Here is a 20,102-nt window from a genome sequence, read left to right as displayed (position 1 = left end):
GGGGTCGCCATAAGTCGGCTGCGACTTGACGGCACTTTACACACACACACACACACACACACACACACACACACAGTGTAGTGGTTGCCCTGACCTGGATGGCCCAGGCTAGCCTGATCTCGTCAGATCTCAGAAGCTAAGTAGGGTCAGCCCTGGTTAGTATTTGGATGGGAGACCACCAACGAAGACCAGGGTTGCTGTGCAGAGGAAGGAACTGGCAAACCACCTCTGTTAGTCTCTGGCCATGAAAACCCCTAAAAGGGGTCGCCATAAGTCGGCTGCGACTTGACGGCACTTTACACCCACACACAGTCCAAAACAAAATGAAAGGATCCTGGAAAATTTTGATTATCAAAACTCACCAAGGCCTTTTATGCATGGCTGTTGTGGTCACCCCTCCGACGACTTTGGGTCTTTGTTTTGATTATGCATGCCATTTCCGACCCTGCGATTCCCCATGTTTTGCCCATGTTTTGAAGGACCTGTTTTATCTCAAATTTGAAAACGTGGGCAAAACGCGGGGAAACGCAGGGGGAGAGCAAGGCAACCTCTGAGGGTCAGAAACAGCACGCGTCATCAAAAGAAAGACCTGAAGTCATCAGAGGGGTGACCACACGAGGGAAACAGCCATGCATAAAAGGCCCCAGTATCTCCAGTTGTTCTACAAATACGTTTCCTTCCTTGGGAAGTGCATGTTAACATTTCCCCCTTTAAAGAGGACTACTAGTTTAAAACAGATTGCCTGCCTATTTCTCTGCAGAAACAGAAAAGTGAAAGCATCTCAGCTGTCTTAAGTTTATTGAGTGTTCCTGATGACAGGCCCCGCAATAACTGAACTGGGGAACTATCAATCATAACATCAGGTTTCTCTCAAACAGTTGTGTGAATCAACCTCTGCAGGCCGTTGCAACATTTCAGCAAGAGAAAGCCTGAAGGAACTTCCCAGAACACTGAGGCCAAAGCAGAGTGGACCAGTCAGCGTCTCCCTGGGCTTCTACAATGTTCAATCCTAATGCAACTAAAACTTTGTTTTTCTGGCGCTCTTGCAGGTATACATTACGCGCCACTCAATTGTCCTTGCAAGCGGCTCTTCGGGTTGCTCAGAAATGCTTATTGGCTCTGGATTTTTAAAATCGAGACATTCCTTTGCTTCATTCCAGCTTTGGCTAAATGCATCCATTTTTGAGTCGGTTGGTGGGAGGGACATCTCATTTGTTTAATCAAACACATCTGGTGGTGGAAAGTGTCTGTAAGTCACAGCTGACATGGTGAGCCCGTAGGCTTTTCAAGGCATGAGCCAAACAGAGGTGGCTTGCTATTGCTTGCCTCTGACCCGGGACTTCCTTGGTGGTCTCCCAGCCAAGAAGTAACCAGGGCCTTTGGTTTAGCTTCTCAGATCTGACAAGATCAGAATAGCCTCCCCCCATCCAGACCAGAGCCAAAAAAAATGTAATTTTTTGTCACATTATTGATTGTAATATTTAGGATTTCATAGTTCAGTAGTTAATAGTGAAGCTGCTATTCTGCATCTGAGATTAGAGGATTTGTATTCTGTCTGTCCAGTAGGTATTCGTGGCCGTCTCCAGTGTTAGGCACAGAATTAAGAGTCTACCCACAAAGGGGGGAAACAGAACATCAGAGATCTAACAGGCCCGTTTTAAGGCTGTAGTTTCTTGCTTCTCCTATAGCAAATAACCTTGTATAGGAAAATTCAGGCAAGACATACTTAGCCAAACTTGAATGAAACACATGAGAATAAAGAAGGCTACCAAGCAGGAAAGGCCTGTCTAAGGGTAGCATGTAAGGAAATTTGTACAAAAGCACAAAATGGGCATCAATGGCTTTGTTATAGATCAGGAGTTATTAGGAAAATAGTAAATAAATATCTTTTCTGTCGAAGGCTTTCACGGTCAGAGTTCATTGGTTCTTGTAGGTTATCCAGGCTGTGTAACCGTGGTCTTGGTATTTTCTTTCCTGACGTTTCGCCAGCAGCTGTGGCAGGCATCTTCAGAGGAGACACTGTCCTTCAGTGTTACTCCTCTGAAGATGCCTGCCACAGCTGCTGGCGAAACGTCAGGAAAGAAAATACCAAGACCACGATTACACAGCCCGGATAACCTACAAGAACCAAATATCTTTTCTGTTTGGTGTAACGTGACATGATGAAAAGCCAGATCTCAGCTTGCCTTGAGGCTTAGTGAGGGCAGCAAGCCAGGCGGCACAGTAGTTTTCTCACTCATTCATCCTCCTGGAAGGAGAAAAATGTAACTTCCACTAACTGGTGCTTATTGGATAGGGTTGCCAGCTCCGGGTTGGGAAATACCTGGAGGTTTTTGGGGCAGAGCCTGAGGAGAGCAGGGGATGGGAAGGGGAGGAACTTCAATGCCATACAGTCCAACTGCCAAAGCGGCCATTTTCTCCAGGTGAACTGATCTCTATCGGCTGGAGATCAGGTGTAACAGCGGGAGATCTCCAGCTAGTACCTGGAGGTTGGCAACCCTATTATTGGATAGTGGTGACTAGCAAGGGTTTTTTTGGGGGGGCGGGGGGAGGTTAAAAGCTTAAGTGTTTCCTCCTTGTTGAAGATCAGGGGCAGTCTACAAGAGAATGTGCTATTCCTGCCACAGTTCCCTCCAAGCATTTTTAACTACTTTACGAAATGCTTCCCACAGGAGTCATCCGAGGGCAACTCCTATTGTATGTGTGTGTAAAGTGCCTTCAAGTCGCAGCCGACTTATGGCGACCCCTTTTTGGGGTTTTCATGGCAAGAGACTAACAGAGGTGGTTTGCCAGTGCCTTCCTCTGCACAGCAACCCTGGTCTTCCTTGGTGGTCTCCCATCCAAACACTAACCAGGGCCGACCCTGCTTAGCTTCTGAGATCTGATGAGATCAGGCTAGCCTGGGCCATGATACTTCTAATTTCCTAACTGAGATTACATATGAACTGCCGTTTTGTTTAAAGGAACAGGCGTGGCACCAGATCCCGGTGTTCCAACAGAGCGCAGGGAGCAGCCTCTGGAGTAAAGGACAGCAAAGCATCTGCCGCTCAGAAAAAGCAGAGGTCTCCCTCTCAAACAGGTGGTGTAAGTCTGCTTGAACAAAAAATATTGCCCGGCGATCCTTCCAGGATTGATTCTCTTTGCCCCCCACCCCCTTCCCCTGCTTTTAAAAAATCTTCTGCCTTGTAACCTGGGGACGTGACCTTGCTTCTGCAGTTTATTAGGTCATTTCACTGCTGCTTCTGTGCCTGGCTGAAGGGAAACAAAAATGCATGTTTATCTGGAAAGCCATTGCACAAAAGAAATCCGCTTTAAAAATAGCCTCTGTTGACCCGCCCAGAGTTGCCGCTCCATTAACTTTGCCAGTTTGAAGCAGGTGTTGGCTGTCGGACCTGGTGCGTCCCGCATTTGTCCGTTCTGGATCATAATGCTCCTGAGGCTTTGGGCAAGCACGAGGGAAGGACCCGAGGCTTAGCAAAGATCCGGCTCAAGCTGCCGACCAGCAGTTAAGCAGGCAAGCCTCAGACGCTTCTCCCGTCAACCCCACACCTTCCTCTACTGTTCACAGTTGCCGCTAGTGGCATGGTCTTCGGACTGTGTGCAGGTGAAGAAATACATGTGCACAAACCCAGGAAGCAGGGAGGCCTGCCATGACGTTCTGGCAGCCCTGTGAGGCAACAGCCCCCGGCGCATGAGCATAGGTGGTTGAACTAACCAGAACACAAAGGTGGCTGCTTAGATTGGTATGCGGGCAGCAGAATTATTGATTGCTTCCCCACGTACACATGTTCCTGATCTGGAAGCTAGATATTGGACTGCAGGCTGTGCTATCATCAATCAAACAATCTTGAATTAGTTAAGTATTAATAATTCTGCCTAATGGAGGAGTTCTCCAATCCATCTGATGAGGTGAGCTCTGACACACAAAACCTTCCGCTGGAATAAACAGAGTTGCACTTACCTATAACTGTTACAGCATAGTTATCAAATACCGTTGGTACATATTCCGATGGGAATGTGTTTGTTGTATAGGAAATTAGAAGACATGTTTTACCAACAGCACCATCTCCAACAACTACACACTTAAGTGTCTGCATAGCTGAACTCTGCTATTGTATCCGGTCCAAGATAAATCGCCACCCTCCATCCACCCAAGGGAATCGATGCCTGCTCCCCTCCCCTGCCTGGTTTTTCTTCTTCTCTGTAACTGCTGGTCATCTTCGTGTCTTCTGTGCAAAGCACGCATGGGACTGCACTGAAGACACGAAGCTGAACATCGGATTCCCGTTTCATAGATTTGCAGAGCTGGAAGGTGCCATAAGCTTAAATTCTTGTGTCCGCAAGTGGGAAGGTGTAGACGCTTATGCAAAGGAGCATGTAACTGCTGCGGTTGAAAAATAAAATTGGAAGGGGCAAACCCAAAGAGGCAAAAACAATCAGTAGTAGAGTTGTTGAACAAGAAGACAATGGAGTCGTCTTTAATTGTAAACAGGAGGGGCCGAGCAACATAGTACTGAAGCCAAAGGAGCCATCGGACGCCACCATTTCCCTCCTCCTCCTCCTCATTAGATTTATAACCTGCTCTCTTCCCAGTTAAAAATGGGGCTCAGAGCGGCTAACAATGTTGTAATAAAGTAAGTGGAGTACAATAATGTTGTACTTAATAAAGTAAGTGGAGTAGCCTGCATTCACACTGACCATAGTTAAAGCAGGGCTATGTGTGATGTCTGAATCAAACCAGATTATTCATCTTGATTCTCTACTTATTTAAGAAAGGACGTAGTTCCCATTTGAAATCTCCACCTGTGTTTAGCTTAGATGTCGGCAGGGCCTGCCCAAGGATTTTGGATGCCCTTGGCAAAAGGGCTTCTTGCTCATCACAGCATGGGGATGCATCTGCCCCACTATGGGGAAACTGCCCCAGAATCACACCACCCTCACTGGCTGTGGCGTGCTACGTCGCCACACCTCCTAACAGGTGCACACTGGGAGGGGAGCAGAACTGGCACTGGAAAAAGGCTGCCAACCCCACAGGCTGCCCACTAGGGTTACCAGGTCCCTCTTCTCCACTGGCGGGAGGTTTTTGGGGTGGAGCCTGACGAGAGGGGGATTTGGGGAGGGACCGTATTGCCACAGAGTCCAATTGCCAAAGCAGCCATTTTCTCCTGGTGAACTGATCTCTATCAGCTGGAGATCAGTTGTAATGGCAGAAGATCTCCAGCTAGTGCCTGGAGGTTGGCAACCCTATTCTGAGGAGGTAGAATGGTGGTGTACCACTTCTGATCGCTCCAGTTTGTGCAGATAAAAGTAGGGTTCACTCGGCTTCACTTTAGAGTATCCCTCTGAAAACTGAGAACAGAGTGAAAGATTTTACTATTGGGTACGATTTGGATATGTTTACTGTTTGGGGCTGAAGAAAAGATTTGAAACGGCCGTCCCCCACCTTTTCCCAAAAAGTGTGCTTTGGGGACAGTACCTACTTTTGGACATTTTGAAGAAAATACAACATTTACTTGAAAGAACATGGCAATTGGTGCACAGAGACTGCACCTTACTTAGATTGTACATACTGTACATCACTTTGATTGTTCTTATATGTATCTTTCACTCTTGTATTGTTGATGTTACACGTGTAAGCACCAAGAAGAAGTTTTTGCTACTTTTGTACCGGAGACTCCGTTGCAGATTTTCTAACCAGTGCCTGGAGGTTGGCAACCCTACTGTCCACTGGGGCTGAGGGAGCTGGCTGCCATTTGCTGGAGCAGACCCCAACGCTACAGATGGGCCACAGGGCTGGTTTTTGCTGCTCCCCCCCCCCACCTCTGGGGCCCTAGGCAACTGCCTCGGTGTGCCGGGCAGATGGGCCAGCCCTGCAGGTAAAAATTCCAATGCAAACCTGGATTCCGGGGGCTGGCCAGCCCAGCCCTTTAATTTAACAGCCACTTCCCTTCCTCGCACCCCACCCCACCCCGGCTGCCACAAGGACCTCCCTAGATTATAAATGCCACCGAATGTGTTTGAGCCGCAGATCTGTCGTCGCTTTGTATTAAACAGAATTAAGTGTATGTAGGTATTGGCAACTGTTAGGTCAGTTTACTAACACGTCCTCTTCCGGAAACAAAACGCAGAGACAGAGCCGTGGGTAACGGGAAAGGGAGGGTTCGGGCTTCCAACTTTGGGGTGGGGGCAGGGGGACAACAGGTACACAAAGGTGGCCTCCTGGCTTTCACGTATTGGAGGGTTTGCATTGCTTGGATCGCACCCTGCTGCGTCTCCCCGCCCCGCCGCCCAATCCTAAGCGACTTCTGAGTTGGTTTTGGAGTTGGCTCACCCAGGGTTGAGCTCGGTGCCAAAGGCAGGGCAGGGCAGAGAAGATTCCTCTCCCCAATCCTGGTCAGGCATGTGACCTCCTCTGGCCGTGGGAATAACTCTCTGTCCTGCTTTGTCTCCCTCCAAGCGAATCTCCCTACGACAGGTTGGTAGCATGTCTCAAGGCAGGAGAGAGAGAGCGTGCAAGGGAGCAAGAGGAAAGAATGAAAACAAACACCCCTCCCGCCCCCAGCCAAAGGGTACACGCTGTTCTCTTCCCTTCTGATGGCCTGGCTGATAGCTTCCCTTCCCAGAGATTACAGACCTCGGCAGGTTTATGGCAACATTAACCATTAACAGTGACGCACCAAGAGTCAGAGGAGGAAGACAATGGGCTAGGCAGGCTGCACGCAGATCCGCGGGCACACACCCTGCGCTGCCTCCGAGAACAGCGGTGGGCCAAGATCCTGCCAGCTCTCTTCGGGTCAGGATTTGCACCTGGGATCAAATCAGCCTGATCCTTGGCTTTTGAACTCCCGCCCCCCTGGTCATGTGGCTAAGAGCTCACTTTTTCCCTTACGCTCAGCTCAAACATCGGGTTGCCAACGTCCAGGCGGGGCCTGGAGATCTCCCGCTATTACAATTTCTCTCCATGCAATAGAGATCAGTCCCCCTGGAGAAAATGACTGCTTTGGCACACCAGTGTGGCATAGTGGTTAAGTGCAGTGGTTTGGAGTGGTGGACTCTAATCTGGAGAAACGGGTTCGATTCCCCACTCCTCCACATGAGCGGCGGAGGCTAATCTGGTGAACTGGGTTGGTTTCCCCACTCCTACACATAAAGCTAGCTGGGTGACCGTGGGCTAGTCACAGCTCTCTCAGCCCCACAGGGTGTCTGTTGTGGAGAGGGGAAGGTGACCTCTGGTATTGTATCCCACTGTGGTCCCTGGCTCCATCCCCAAATCTCTAGGAGTTTCCCAACCTGGATCTGGCAACCTTACCCCCATCTCTCGCTGGTGGATGGGGGGGGGGCAACCCTATTTGGCATTGACTAGGGAAAGAGGTGCCTTTGTCTTGGTGTGTTTAGTCATCTTTTCTCTCTCTGCGCTTGGAAGAAAGTAGGGAGAAAGGAACACAGCAATCTTGAGAGGCGCTTTTTGGCAAATGTCACAATTTGGATTATTATTTTTTTTAAGAGAAAAGAACTGACGAATGTTCCCTTTGCCCAGTTTTTATACAATTCAGAAAGAACATCCAGAAACTGAGAGAGAAAATGAAAAGTGCAAAAGTGGGAGAGAGCCTTACCGACAGAGTAAAACTAAGCCCTGTTGCTCATTTAGAATAGGCCAACAGTCTCCATTATAACTTTGTCACACCTTGTCGGAGGGCTCCCCTTGAGCACAATTTGGAAATTTCAGCTGGTGCAAAAACACCCTTAATGGCCAGGCTTTTTACCTGGCAAGAGCAGATGGGCCATTTGCTCCCCATACTGGAACAGCTACAGTGACTATCCTACCTTTTTCAAGGCCAAGTTCAAGATGCTTGCTGGAGTCTTTAAAACCCTAACCAGTTCAAGGTTGGGGCATCTTAAAGAGCATTTACTGCCATATGAAGCCCTCTTCCTCAAAGGGCTGTCACTTACAGGAGGGCAGGGAGCTGTTCTGTTGGCAGCAGAGGATAGGACTCGCAATAATGGGTTTAAATTGTGGGCGGACAGGTACCAGCTAGATATTAGGGGGAAATTTTTTACAGTAAGGGCGAAAACACATGGTCACTTTGGCCTCCTTTATTCCCTGTTTCAGCCAGGATTCAGCCAGGATCGAACGCACGTTCGGCAAAACACATGCGTTCGATCCTGGCTAAATCCTGGCTGAAACAGAGAATAAAGGAGGCTAAAGTGACCATGCATTTTCGCCCTAAGAGTTGTTCGATAGTGGAATCCGCTACCTAGGTAGGTGGTGAGCTCCCCCTCGCTGGCAGTCTTTAAGCAGAGGCTGGACAAGCACTAGGCTGATCCTGCATTAAGCAGGGGGTTGGACTAGATGGCCTGTTGGTCCCCTTCCAACTCTGATTCTATGTTCTGAGATAAACTTACCAACCTCCAGGGGGGTGGCCTGGAGATCTCCCAGAATTACAACTGATCTCCAGACTACAGAGATCAGTATATCTTGCTGAGGTCCCTCCTGTCGCCAACCCCCCCACCCCCCGCTTCCAATTTCCAGGAATTTTCCAGCCCAGAGTTGGCCCCCTATTCTGACATCTTCTCAAGCAGCCATTTTCTTCAGGGGAACTGGTCTCCATAACTTAGAGACCAGTTGTCGTTCCAGGGGACCTCCAGCCACCACCTGGAGACTGGCAACCCTACCCTAGACTTCTTTGATGGTCTCCCATCCAAATACTAACCAAGGCTGACTCTGCTTAGCTTCCAAAATCTGACGAGATCAGACTAGCCTGGGCCAGCCTGCTCATGTCCCATAATCTCTTGCAGCACCACAGCATGGGTTCTCAAAACACAGAGGCCTCCTCCAGAACCCAATGTGGAAAGAGGCCTGGAGCCATCTGAAAGCCGCTGGCAGGCACGAGCTGCCACCCAATCCACCGGGCAGTTCTCCCTACATGAGCTCCAGAGAAATGAGTAAGAGGTACAACATCTCCCACGACTCATTTTCAGTGAAGCTTGAGCGGGAGAACTTCCCATTGGGAGACAAATTGAATAAGGCTGTCCAAGTCCTCCCACCACCCACACGCACTCGCACACACACACACACACACACAGAACAAACACAGCGCTTCTTGCCAGAAGTTCCTGCCCAACTACAGAGAAAACTTCTAAAATGAAACCACCTGGATTGCTGCAGCAAGAGAGTGGGGCCAAGCTGCCACCATGGGGAATCCAGACATTCTGTGGACGCCCCACATAAATGCCCCATCTGATCCAGCAACCCCTCGAGTTGTCGAGGGTTGCCAACCTCCAGGTGGGGCCTGGAGATAGCCCAGAATTACAACTGATTTCCGGGCTCTGGAGATCAGTTTCCCTAGAGGAAATGGCTGCTTTGGAGGGTGGACTTTAAGGCTAGGGTTGCCAGGTCCCCCTGACCACTGGCAGGAGATGGAGAGGGGAGGGTTGCCAGATCCAGGCTGGAAAACTCCTGGAGATTTGGGGATGGAGTCTGGGGAGGACAGGGACTTCAGAGGGGTACAATGCCATAGAGTCCACCCTACAAAGCATCCTCAGGTCCCCCCTGGAGGCCAGCATCCCTATTTAAGGCATCCCTGCTGAGCTGCCTCCCTAACTCCACCCTCCCCAGGCTCTGCTCCTAAATCTCCAGGATTTTCCCAATCCTGAGTTAGCAGCCCTACTTCGATTGTTTGGGTTGAATCCTGGATTCCACATGTGGTTAGTTGGGGCCCCACTCCGGCCTCCTCCCCTTCTCTTTCCTCCTTCAAGCCACCCACACAGCCCATCTGGGGTCAGGCTTCCAGTGGGGGATCTGGGCAGGGGCCCTTTCTACTGTGCCCTCTAGGGACGGGCCAGATTCACCACGCCCTTGGGCAATTGCAGCAGCCAAGTCAGGAGGCACTTTGCACGAGCGTGGTGAATTTGGCCCGTCCCTAGAAAGTAGGGTTGCCAAGTCCCTCTTCGCCATCGGTGGGAGGTTTTTGGGGCAGAGCCTGAGGAGGGCGGGGTTTGGGGAGAGGAGGGACTTCAACGCCATTGAGTCCAATTGCCAAAGTGGCCATCTTCTCCAGGTGAACTGATCTCTATCGGCTGCAGATCAGTTGTAACAGCAGGAGATCTCCACCTACTACCTGGAGGTTGGCAACCCTAACTCTATGGCATTGAAGTCCCTCCCCTCGGTGGCATTATAGCCCACTGAGGTCCAGGTTGTGGCTAGACATCTCCCGCTATTACAACTGATCAGTTCCCCTGGAGGAAATGGCTGCTTTGGCAATTGGACTCTATGTAGGATTGCCAGGTCCCTCTTTGCCACTGGCAGATTTTTGGGGCGGAGCGTGAGGACGGCGGGGTTTGGGGAGAGGAGGGACTGCAACGCCATTGAGTCCAATTGCCAAAGTGGCCATCTTCTCTGAGAACTGATCTCGGCTGGAGATCAGTTGTAACAGCAGGAGATCTCCAGCTAGTACCTGGAGGTTGGCAACCCTACTAGAAAGGTGCACCCACGGGTCCTTGACTGTGAGGCTTTTACGATGCCAATGACCAAGCAACATTTTTCATTAGCTCTCCACAACATTCGGTAGCAGAAGAGTAATAAACTTAAGTGTTTGGTAAATGTCCTCTCTCATGGGGGCGGGGGGGGGAAGCCTTTCATTCCAAACACTCTGGACTGCATACATCCTGTCTTTATGGGCTACAATTCGCATTTACAATGTTTGCTGAGGAGTTACTGATAAACAGGTTTTGCTCTCTCTGAATCCCAGGGTAGGCCTTCTCACTCGCCTGTCCCTAAGCACTAGGCTTTTCCGCTGAGGTCCGGCCACTAACACCACTCCGCAAACGATTCCACGCGACAGTTACAGCCAGCAGACCAAAGTGTTTCCAAAAATCAGAATAATAAAAATAAATCAGATGTGAAATTGGAATGATAAAAAATTAATTAGCCGTGACGGCTATAGATTAAACACAGGAGCTATCCTGAGTTAGCTACCCGTTTATTTTTCACCAGAGGAGACCAGGATAATGCACATAGTTCTTGCTTCACCACTTTCCATTTTATCCTCTCAATAACCCTGTGAAGTAGGTTAGAAGGAAAGTGCACGACTAGCCCAAGGTCACCCAGCAAGCTTTCATGGTTGAGAAGATATTTGAATCCAGGTCTCCTAAATCCTAGTCTGACACGCTACCCACTGTGCCACGCTGCCTGTCTGAGACTGGGGGACTTTGAGGCCTGGGTGGTAGAATCCTGAGGTGGGTAAAACGGACTGCAGGTAGGAATGTCATTTTTGAATGCTTCTTACAGGTAAAAAAAACCCAAGATATGATACTTGCCATACCACTATAGCATTGAACACATGAAGCTGCCTTATACTGAATCAGACCCTTGGTCCATCAAAGTCAGTATTATCTACTTAGACCGGCAGCAGCTTTCCAGGGTCTCAGGTTAGAGGTCCTTCACATCACCTACTTGCCTGGTCCCTTTAACTGGAGATGCTGGGGATTGAACTTGGGACCATCTGAATGCCAATCATATGCTCTACCACTGAACCACAGCCCCTCCCAAATATAACACTATTGTGACAGAGCAATTACCAATTTTTAAAGAGGCATCAAAAAGCCCTCCAATGGTGTGGTGCAGTAGGGGGGTAGGAGGGTGGGCAGGTGGCAAACGAAGCATAGGATGATCAAAGAAAGCATAGAAATCGGTCATGCGGATGCTCTGCTTTCGCAGCGAATGCCGTGGCAGTGACTGTCGCACAGGGAAGATATTCTTTGAGAATACATCCCAAAGGTAGTTGTGGGAATCAGCCTTTCCAAAGTTATTGAGAGACGGCGGCATCTTGCCCATGGCAGAATTGCTCACACTCTGTCCCCCACTTCAATTTCCCCTCCAACTCCCCTTTCCATTAACATCTTCTCTCTTAGCATGCGTGATAGTATTTATAGATCTATTGGTTTATTTCATGTTTATCCTACCATCCTTCCAAAAATTTCAGGGTGACGCCCTACTTTTATCTGCACATACTGGAGAACTGGTGCGATCAGAAGTGGTACGCCACCATTCTACCTCCTCAGAATAGGGTTGCCAGCCACCAGGTACTAGATGGAGATCTCCTTCTATTACAACTGAACTGCAGCTGATAGAGATCAGTTCCCCTGGAGAAAATGGCCGCTTCGGCAATTGGACTCTATGGCATTGAAGTCCCTCCCCTCCCCAAACCCCACCCTCCTCAGGCTCCGCCCCCAAAACCTCCCGGCGGTGGTGAAGAGGGACCTTGAACCCTACCTCAGAAGCCTACCACCTCTTCAACGGTACTCTTACACCAGGCATAAATCGCAATACTTGGAGGGAATACTGCAACGGAGATTTCTCTACCATCACTTAGAAGCTGCAAACAATGTAGATTAAATTAAGATTTCTGAGGTAGCACAAACCCAGATATCACAGCTGCTCAACTGTTTTCCCACCACACTCTGTAGTAACTGATAGTACAATCCTAAACAGAATTACACCCTTCCAAGCCCAATGACTTCAAGTGACTTGGAAGGGTTTTTAACTCAGCTTAGGATGCTACTTGAGTAGACTGTTTATCGATACTGATACCATTCAGCGTATACTGAAGATCTGTGAACGGGAGATCACCAAAAGAATCACAAGCAGAGTTTTCTGACAGCCAGGGTGGTATAGGGGTTCGAGTGTTAGACTGGGATTTGGGGAAGCCAGGTTTGAATCCCCGCTCTGTCACGGAAGCTCCCCGAAAGACCTTGGACCAGACATACCCTCTCAAGCCCTATTCATGTGTTACAGCGAACGCATGCACTTCTGGCCTGTACGTGCATACATCTGTTTGCAAGAAAAAGCCAACATGTGTTCACTTTATGAGTGAAACCGGAGACTGGTACCTGGATTTACCTGGGATTTCAATCACTTATTCAGCTGTACGTGGATTGAACGTAACATAAGCATACGTACAAAGAAAAATCAAGCATACCATGTGGACAGATTTAATGTTTTGCCATCTGCGCTACTCGAAGGCAGACTTTGGAAAATTCCTCTGCTTGACAGGCTCTGCCCTTGTGACAATAATTGTATAGAAACATTTGCTCACGGTTTATTTTATTGCAGTTTCTACACAGAACCTCGCAATGAACTACTAAGCCCCCTGTTCATTTATTGAACAATCATTCGCCCCAAAGATTGGAGACGGTGGCACAGTTTTTAAAGTTTGTTTTAAAAGCCCATCAAACAGCTAATTAGAATTAGAAGTGTACAATGTACATGTATGGTAAGTTCACCGGAACTTGTGGGCAGGGCTGCTATCTAACCTACTTTGCAGGGTGGTTGTTGTGGGGAAAAAGAGGAGGGGAAAACGATGTCCTAAGTTGGTTTGGGTCCCCAATGGGGAGAAAGGCAGGGTATAAATTATGTAAATAAATAAATTTCTGAGCACAATATAGTTTAAATATTTTCCTCACGCGCACCCCTCCCAGCAGCAGTTAGCCATTCTCTCAGACTCTGTCCCGCACCTGCAAAATGGAAATAACGGTGATCACCACATAAGGGTTTTGTGCTCCAGAGAGAATGAGATATTCCAAAGCTTAGCAAAACACTTCGGGGAAATGTACTCTCGCTGAACGCCACACCACAGCACAGATAAGAACGTGTAGATTTTTAGATTATACCTAGGGAGAGTCACAGCGCAGAAGTCAAACAAAAAAACCAACCTTGGAAAGAATCCAGTGAAAACATCCAAGCTGTGCAGGCTGGCATTATTTGTGTACCCGGGTAAAAAGAAAAGCGAAAATCATTCCCGTTGTTGAGGAAAATGGGTGTTGGCACAACGCGAGTGAGCGGCCACTGATATTTTCAGCACTGATTTCTTAAATTTCCAACACCCCCTTCTTATAGGGCAGGGAGCAAATTTCAAAATGCAGAAGAAAACCACCAGAAATAGCAAAGCCCGTCACAGAGAAATACTTGACGGTGGACGACACCTGCCAAGCAATCTTTGTCAAAATGAAGGCATGCTTGTGCAAACTGTATCTCACAGCACACATGTTTTCTGCCCCTAGTCATATTTTACAGGACACACAAAGAGGAATCATGGAAGAGATCGCCTCTACATTCCTATCCGAGTATCAGATCAGCCCGCCAGGTACTACCTGCAGAGAACAGGCACAGCGCAAAGGTTGCTTGAAGAACCAGCAGCACCAATGACCCAAATTCAGCTTACCTGTAAATAGTTTGTCTAAGAAGAAGAGTTGGTTTTTATATGCCAACTTTCTCTACCACTTAAGGGAGACTCAAACCGGCTTACAATCCCCTTCCCCTTCCCACAACAGACACCCTGTGAGGTAGGTGAGGCTGAGAGAGTGTGACTAGCCAAAGGTCGCCCAGCTGGCTTCATGTGTAGGAGCGGGGAAACAAATCCAGTTCACCAGATTAGCCTCCGCCGCTCATGTGGAGGAGCTGGGAATCAAACCCGGTTCTCCAGATCAGAGTCCACCACTCTTAACCACTATACCACGCTGGCTCTGTAGCTGATCTTTCCACAACGGGGCATTGTACAGCCCTTGAAGATGTGATCTAACTAGCACTCTGCCCCCAAACCTGCTTCTGTCGAGAGGGAGAGCAGTAGAAACACAGCTAAAGCCATCTTCATTAGTCAGTAAATGCAAGCAAAGGAAATAGGAAACATGATATGACTGCTTCCCTTTTAGGGATGTCACAGATTTTGTGGTGAACGCATTTGACAGACGATCAGAGTCAATCACCCAGTCGGTTTGGTTTGCCCCGAATGACTCAGATGCCCGCTGAAAAGGTTTGCATCAGGTTTTTGTTTTGCTTTTTTGCAAAACTGTGCGTACACAAAGCATACTACAGATTAAAACAGATCAGCAGGCATGAACATTGCTAAGCCTTGGCCTGGATAACCCAGGCAACACTAGTCTCACCAGATCTTGGACGTTAAGCAGGGTTGGCCCTGTACTTGGATGGGAGACCACCAAGGAAGTCCAGAGCTGCTACACAGAGACAGGCAATGGGCGAAAACGCATGGTCGCTTTAGCCTCCTTTACTCTCTGTTTCAGCCAGGATCAAACGCATGCATTTTCGCCGAACGTGAGTTCGATCCTGGCTGAATCCTGCCTGAAACAGGGGTCTAAAACGCATGGTCACTTAGCCCAGTTCCATCCCCGTTCCTCCCAGGATCAAATGAACCCCCATTATCTGGAATGAGCAGGGACTAAACTATGTGCAAATGGATCCATGTAAACAGAAAATGCGGGTTCCTGCTGAGTAAGCTTCCCCCCCCCCAGCTCCTGGTGATTGGTCCTTTCGAACTGACTAATGGAGGCTTTCCCCCCCCCCCCGCTTGTAATTTTAAAGCATTTTAAGAACTAAAACAAAAACAAAAACGGAGCTACCTGAAAGAAGGGGGGGGGGAATCCAAGCCTCGTTTTAAAAAAGACTTTCTTTTTCTCAAAAAAAGCTCCCAAGTAGCAGCAGGCAGGAAGCATTTGAATTCCTGCCTCTTCACAAACTGCCTCGTGATTGGCTGTGAGTGATGTCAATCATCTGTGTTTCCCCTATTTCTGTTTCTGTTTCTCCCAGAAGAGGAATGGGAAAAGGCGGGTTCATTTCGCTTCGATACAGAGTAAATAAGGTACCGTCTGTTTGTGAAGATTTGATCCTGGGTGAAACTGGGAGGGAAGTGGGCTGGAACGGGGCTGGAACTGGCTAACTGACCATGCGTTTTAGACCAGGGAATAAAGGAGGCTAAAGCGACCATGCGTTTTCGCCCAATGGCAAAGTATCTCCGCTCATCTCTTGCCTTGAAATTCCTACAGCGTCGCCATAAGTCAGCTGCGTCTGGATGAAACTTTCTGTCACTACCAACGTTGCCAGACTCGTTTTTTTTAAAAACAGTATTTATTTATGTCTTATTAATACAATTTGTGGCTGATTTGCTTAAACAATTTACTTAAACAAGGGAGGGGGCTAGAACGTGCGTGCGCAAAAAGCTCTGCGTTTCGTACTGCACTGTCACAGAGGAACGAGCAACCACAAACTGGTAAACGAACACACGACGCACGCACACAAACAGTGCATCAAAAATCGGCTCCCTGTTCACGACTGGTAAACACGATGTGAGCTGAACCACGGCCTTCCCTACTTCCCTTCCAAGTCAGTCGTAACAGTGAAACCAATTCAGTGACGAGAAGTGTCTAAGAGAGTTAATACAGAGCATTGGTTAGAGAGTCGGACAAGGATCTGGGACACCCGCGGTTAGACCCCTTCGCTGCCATAGAAGGGTGACCTTGGGCCAGTTTCTCTCTCTCGGTCTAACCTACCTCACAGGGTTGTTGTGATGATTAAAATGGAGAAGGGGAGAATGATGTAAGCTGCTTTGGGTCCCCACTGGGGAGAAATCCAAGTACAAATTTCTAAAGAAGGCGGATGCAGGCTTGCATCTAACTAAGCCATTGGGCAGAATACTTCCTGCACATTTCCCCTTGGCCATCATAAGAGCAAGAGACTTCGCTTTAATTTTTGTTTTGAATGAAAGCTAAAAAAAAAATCCAAGCTGATTTCCCAAGGGGTGCAAGCTTAGAATGAGAGTGAAACCTAGGGGTGCCAACCTCCAGATACTAGCTGGCAATCTCCTGCTATTACAACTGCAGCCGATAGAGATCAGTTCACCTGGAGAAAATGGCCGCTTTGGCAATTGGACTCTATGGCATTGAAGTCCCTCCCCTCCCCAAACCCTGCCCTCCTCAGGATCTACCCGAAAAACCTCCCGCTGGAGGCGAAGAGGGACCCGACAACCCTAGTGAAACCCCACTATCCAAGGCCTTTGGGACCTCAATCCGAGGCACAGTCTCCATACACAAAGGCTATGGTGAGGTCTAGCAAGCTGCCTAGCACCCCATGGGAACTGAGTGTTCAAGCAGGGGCTCTCACTAGGGTTGCCAGGTCCCTCTTTGCCAACGGCAGGAAGTTTTTGGGGTGGAGCCTGAGGAGGGCGGGGTTTGGGGAGGGGAGGGACTTCAATGCCATAGAGTCCAATTGCCAAAGCAGCCATTTTCTCCAGGGGAACTGATCTCTTTTGGCTGGAGATCAGTTGTAATAGCAGGAGATCTCCAGCTAGTACCTGGAAGTTGGCAACCCTAGCTCTCACCCAGCATCCTTCACAATAGGTAGGGATTCTTTGGCACGCAGGTCCCTACGAAAAAGATTCCCAGAAGGAAGAAAGCCACTGGAATGCTCTGATATTAACTGTTAATTAGGTAGGAAGCCTCTGCCTTCTCCTTGGAAAGTTTCATTTTTTTAAAAAAAAGATTGAAACCTATTTACTGCAGATGCAAGAAAACGTCCCTAACTGTAGCACACTGTGAAGAACATCACATACATCCCGAGAGAAAGAATGACCTCATGTTGGCTAAAGGGCTTGGTAAAAAAAATCCCATGTCCTTTGTGCTTTCTTTTGGCAAGTTTATATGCAGGCGTCCGTCTCTCTCCAACTGCTGCTTTTTAGCTTTAACTCAGAAAGGGGCTGGAAGAACTCCGATACGGCACATGGGAGGTGCCGTAATTGCATCTGGGCAGACATAGATTGACCCACAGCAGCCCCACTGTTCTGCCCCATGGAGAAACTGGAGAATGTACAGCTGGAATTCAGAGTGGCAGATCTAGCCCCCCTCAAAGCCCCATGCTGATGTTGCTGTGACATAGAACCATAGAGTTGGAAGGGACCACCAGGGCCATCAAGTCCAACCCCCTGCATAATGCAGGAAATTCGCAACTACCTCCCCCGCTCCACACCCCTAGTGACCAGAAGTTGGCCAAGATGCCCTCCCTCTCATCATCTGCCTGTCATAGAATCAGCATTGCTGACAGATGGCCATCTAACCTCTTCTTAAAAACCTCCAGGGAAGGAAAGCTTACCACCTCCCGAGGAAGCCTGTTCCACTGAGGAGCCGCTCTAACTGTTAGAAAATGCTTCCTAATGTCTAGACGGAAACTCTTTTGATTTAATTTCAACCTGTTGGTTGAAATTAACATCAACCTGTTGGTTGAAATTAACATCAACCTGTTGGTTGAAATTAACATCAAAGGGACCCTCCTGGTTCTGTGTTACTTACAGACAAATTTAGGCCCTCCTGATATGAGAGCCTGGGAGATCTGGCAGGGAGGAAGAGGAAGGTTTTAACTCCTCCTAGGATTGCTAACCTCCAGGTGGGGCCTGGCAATCTTCCAGAGTTACAACTGATCTGCAGGCTACTGAGATCAGACTGCCTGAAAAAAATGGCTGCTCTGGAGGGTGGACTCTGTGGTAGGGCTGCTAGGCCTCCCCTGGCCACCAGCGGGGGATGGGGGGGGTAGGATGGCCAGCTGCAGGTTGGGCATCTCCTGGAGATTTGGGAGTCTGGGGAGGACAGGGACCTCAGTGGGGTCCAAAACATCCATTTTCTCCAAGGGAACTGATCTCTGTAGTCTGAAGATCTGGAATTCCTTGGGATCCCCAGGTCCCACCTGGACGCTGGCATCCCTACTCTATGGTATTGTACCATGCTGAGGCCCTTCACCTCCCCAAACCTCACTCTCCCCAGGGTCTATCCCCAAATCTCCAGGATTTTCCCAACCCAGAGTTGGCAACCCTAATTTTTCCACTCTTGCAAGCTTTCACCACTAAGAAGCAACCTACCTCTGTCTCCCCCCCCTTCTTCCAGTTTAACATAAGAATGGGTGGGTGGGTTCTGACTGGTGAAACCGGACAGGGTTCAAAATAGGATGCCAACCTCCAGGTACTAGATGGAGATCCCCTGCTATTACAACCGATCTCCAGCCGATAGAGATCAGTTCCCCTGGAGAGAATGGCTGCTTTGGCAATTAGACTCTATGGCATTGAAGTCCCTCCCCTCCCCAAATCCCACCCTCCACAGGCTCCACCCCAAAAATCTCCAGGTATTTCCCAACCCGGAGCTGGCAATCCTAGTTCAAAGCGCTAACCCCCTCTGCCCTCACAGTCCCTAAAGTGAATCTATCCCCCAAGCTGTTTCCATTGCTATGTTAATTTCTAAAACTGATTGGGAGAGCCAATCAGGAAGCTCCCAGCATTTCATTGGGGGCGAAAATGCATGGTCACTTTAGCCTCCTTTAATCGAAAGGCGAAACGCATGCGTCCAATCCTGGCTGAATCCTGACTGAAACAGAATAAAGGAGGCTAAAGCGACCGTGCGTTTTCGCCCTTGGTTAGATCACTGGTAGTCACTGGTTGACAGAGAGCTTCATTGGCAATGACCATTAACGAAAAGCACCACATGGCTATTGTTAGGGTTGCCAGCTCTGGGTTGGGAAACACCTGGAGATTTTGGGAGTGGAGCCTGAGGAGGACAGAGTTTGGGGAGGGGTGGGACTTCAAAGGGGTATAATGCCATAGAGTTCACCTGCTAAAGCAGCCATTTTCTCCAGGTGAACTGATCTCTGCCACCTGGAGATCACTTGTAACAGCAGAAGATCTCCAGCCACCACCTGGAGGTTGGCAACCCTAGCTATTGTACGCTCCCCTGCATCATGATGATGAGAGGGAGGCATCTTGCCCATCTTCTGGTCACTAGGGGTATGGAGGGGGAGGTAGTTGTGAATTTCCTGCATTGTGCAGGGGGTTGGACTTGATGGCCCTGGTAGTCCCTTCCAACTCTATGATTCTATGCTGCTCCACCAAACACACACATACAATAATGTAGCTACTGATATTAAACTTGTAACTACAACCTTTTAAATTACCGCATAACCTCTTTGCCCCACACTACTGTCGAACTTTAACCAGCTCCATGTGTCTGGAGTGAGGAGGAAGGCTTCCCTCTTGGCCCTCTCTCCTCAGCAGCAGGCACAGCAGCTCAGGTGAGAGGGTGAGACTGCCAAGGGGCCCGAAGCTGGTCATGGAGAAAGGGGAGTAAGCCCACCACCCCACATTCGGGCCAGCTTGTGCTTTCCCCAGGTGTTGCCAGGATGACGCACAGAGGATAGGGTGAGAGGCAGCGGCTGGCCCAAACTTTCCCAGCAAGCTTTCGTGGCAGTGTAGGGATTCAGACCTGGGTCTCCCAGATCCTAG

At 49.0% G+C, this 20,102-nt stretch overlaps 1 protein-coding gene across 1 annotated transcript in view; it reads right to left on the bottom strand.

The window, feature by feature from the left end:
- Positions 1-20,102, bottom strand: part of HSD11B2 (hydroxysteroid 11-beta dehydrogenase 2) — a 63,923-nt gene that overhangs the window by 6,066 nt on the left and 37,755 nt on the right. The gene's annotated exons all lie outside the window — the stretch shown is intronic.

The sequence above is a fragment of the Euleptes europaea genome, chromosome 17 (genome assembly GCF_029931775.1).
Source record: "Euleptes europaea isolate rEulEur1 chromosome 17, rEulEur1.hap1, whole genome shotgun sequence".
Classification (NCBI taxonomy): domain Eukaryota; kingdom Metazoa; phylum Chordata; class Lepidosauria; order Squamata; family Sphaerodactylidae; genus Euleptes; species Euleptes europaea.
This window is presented reverse-complemented; position numbering and strand designations above follow the sequence as displayed.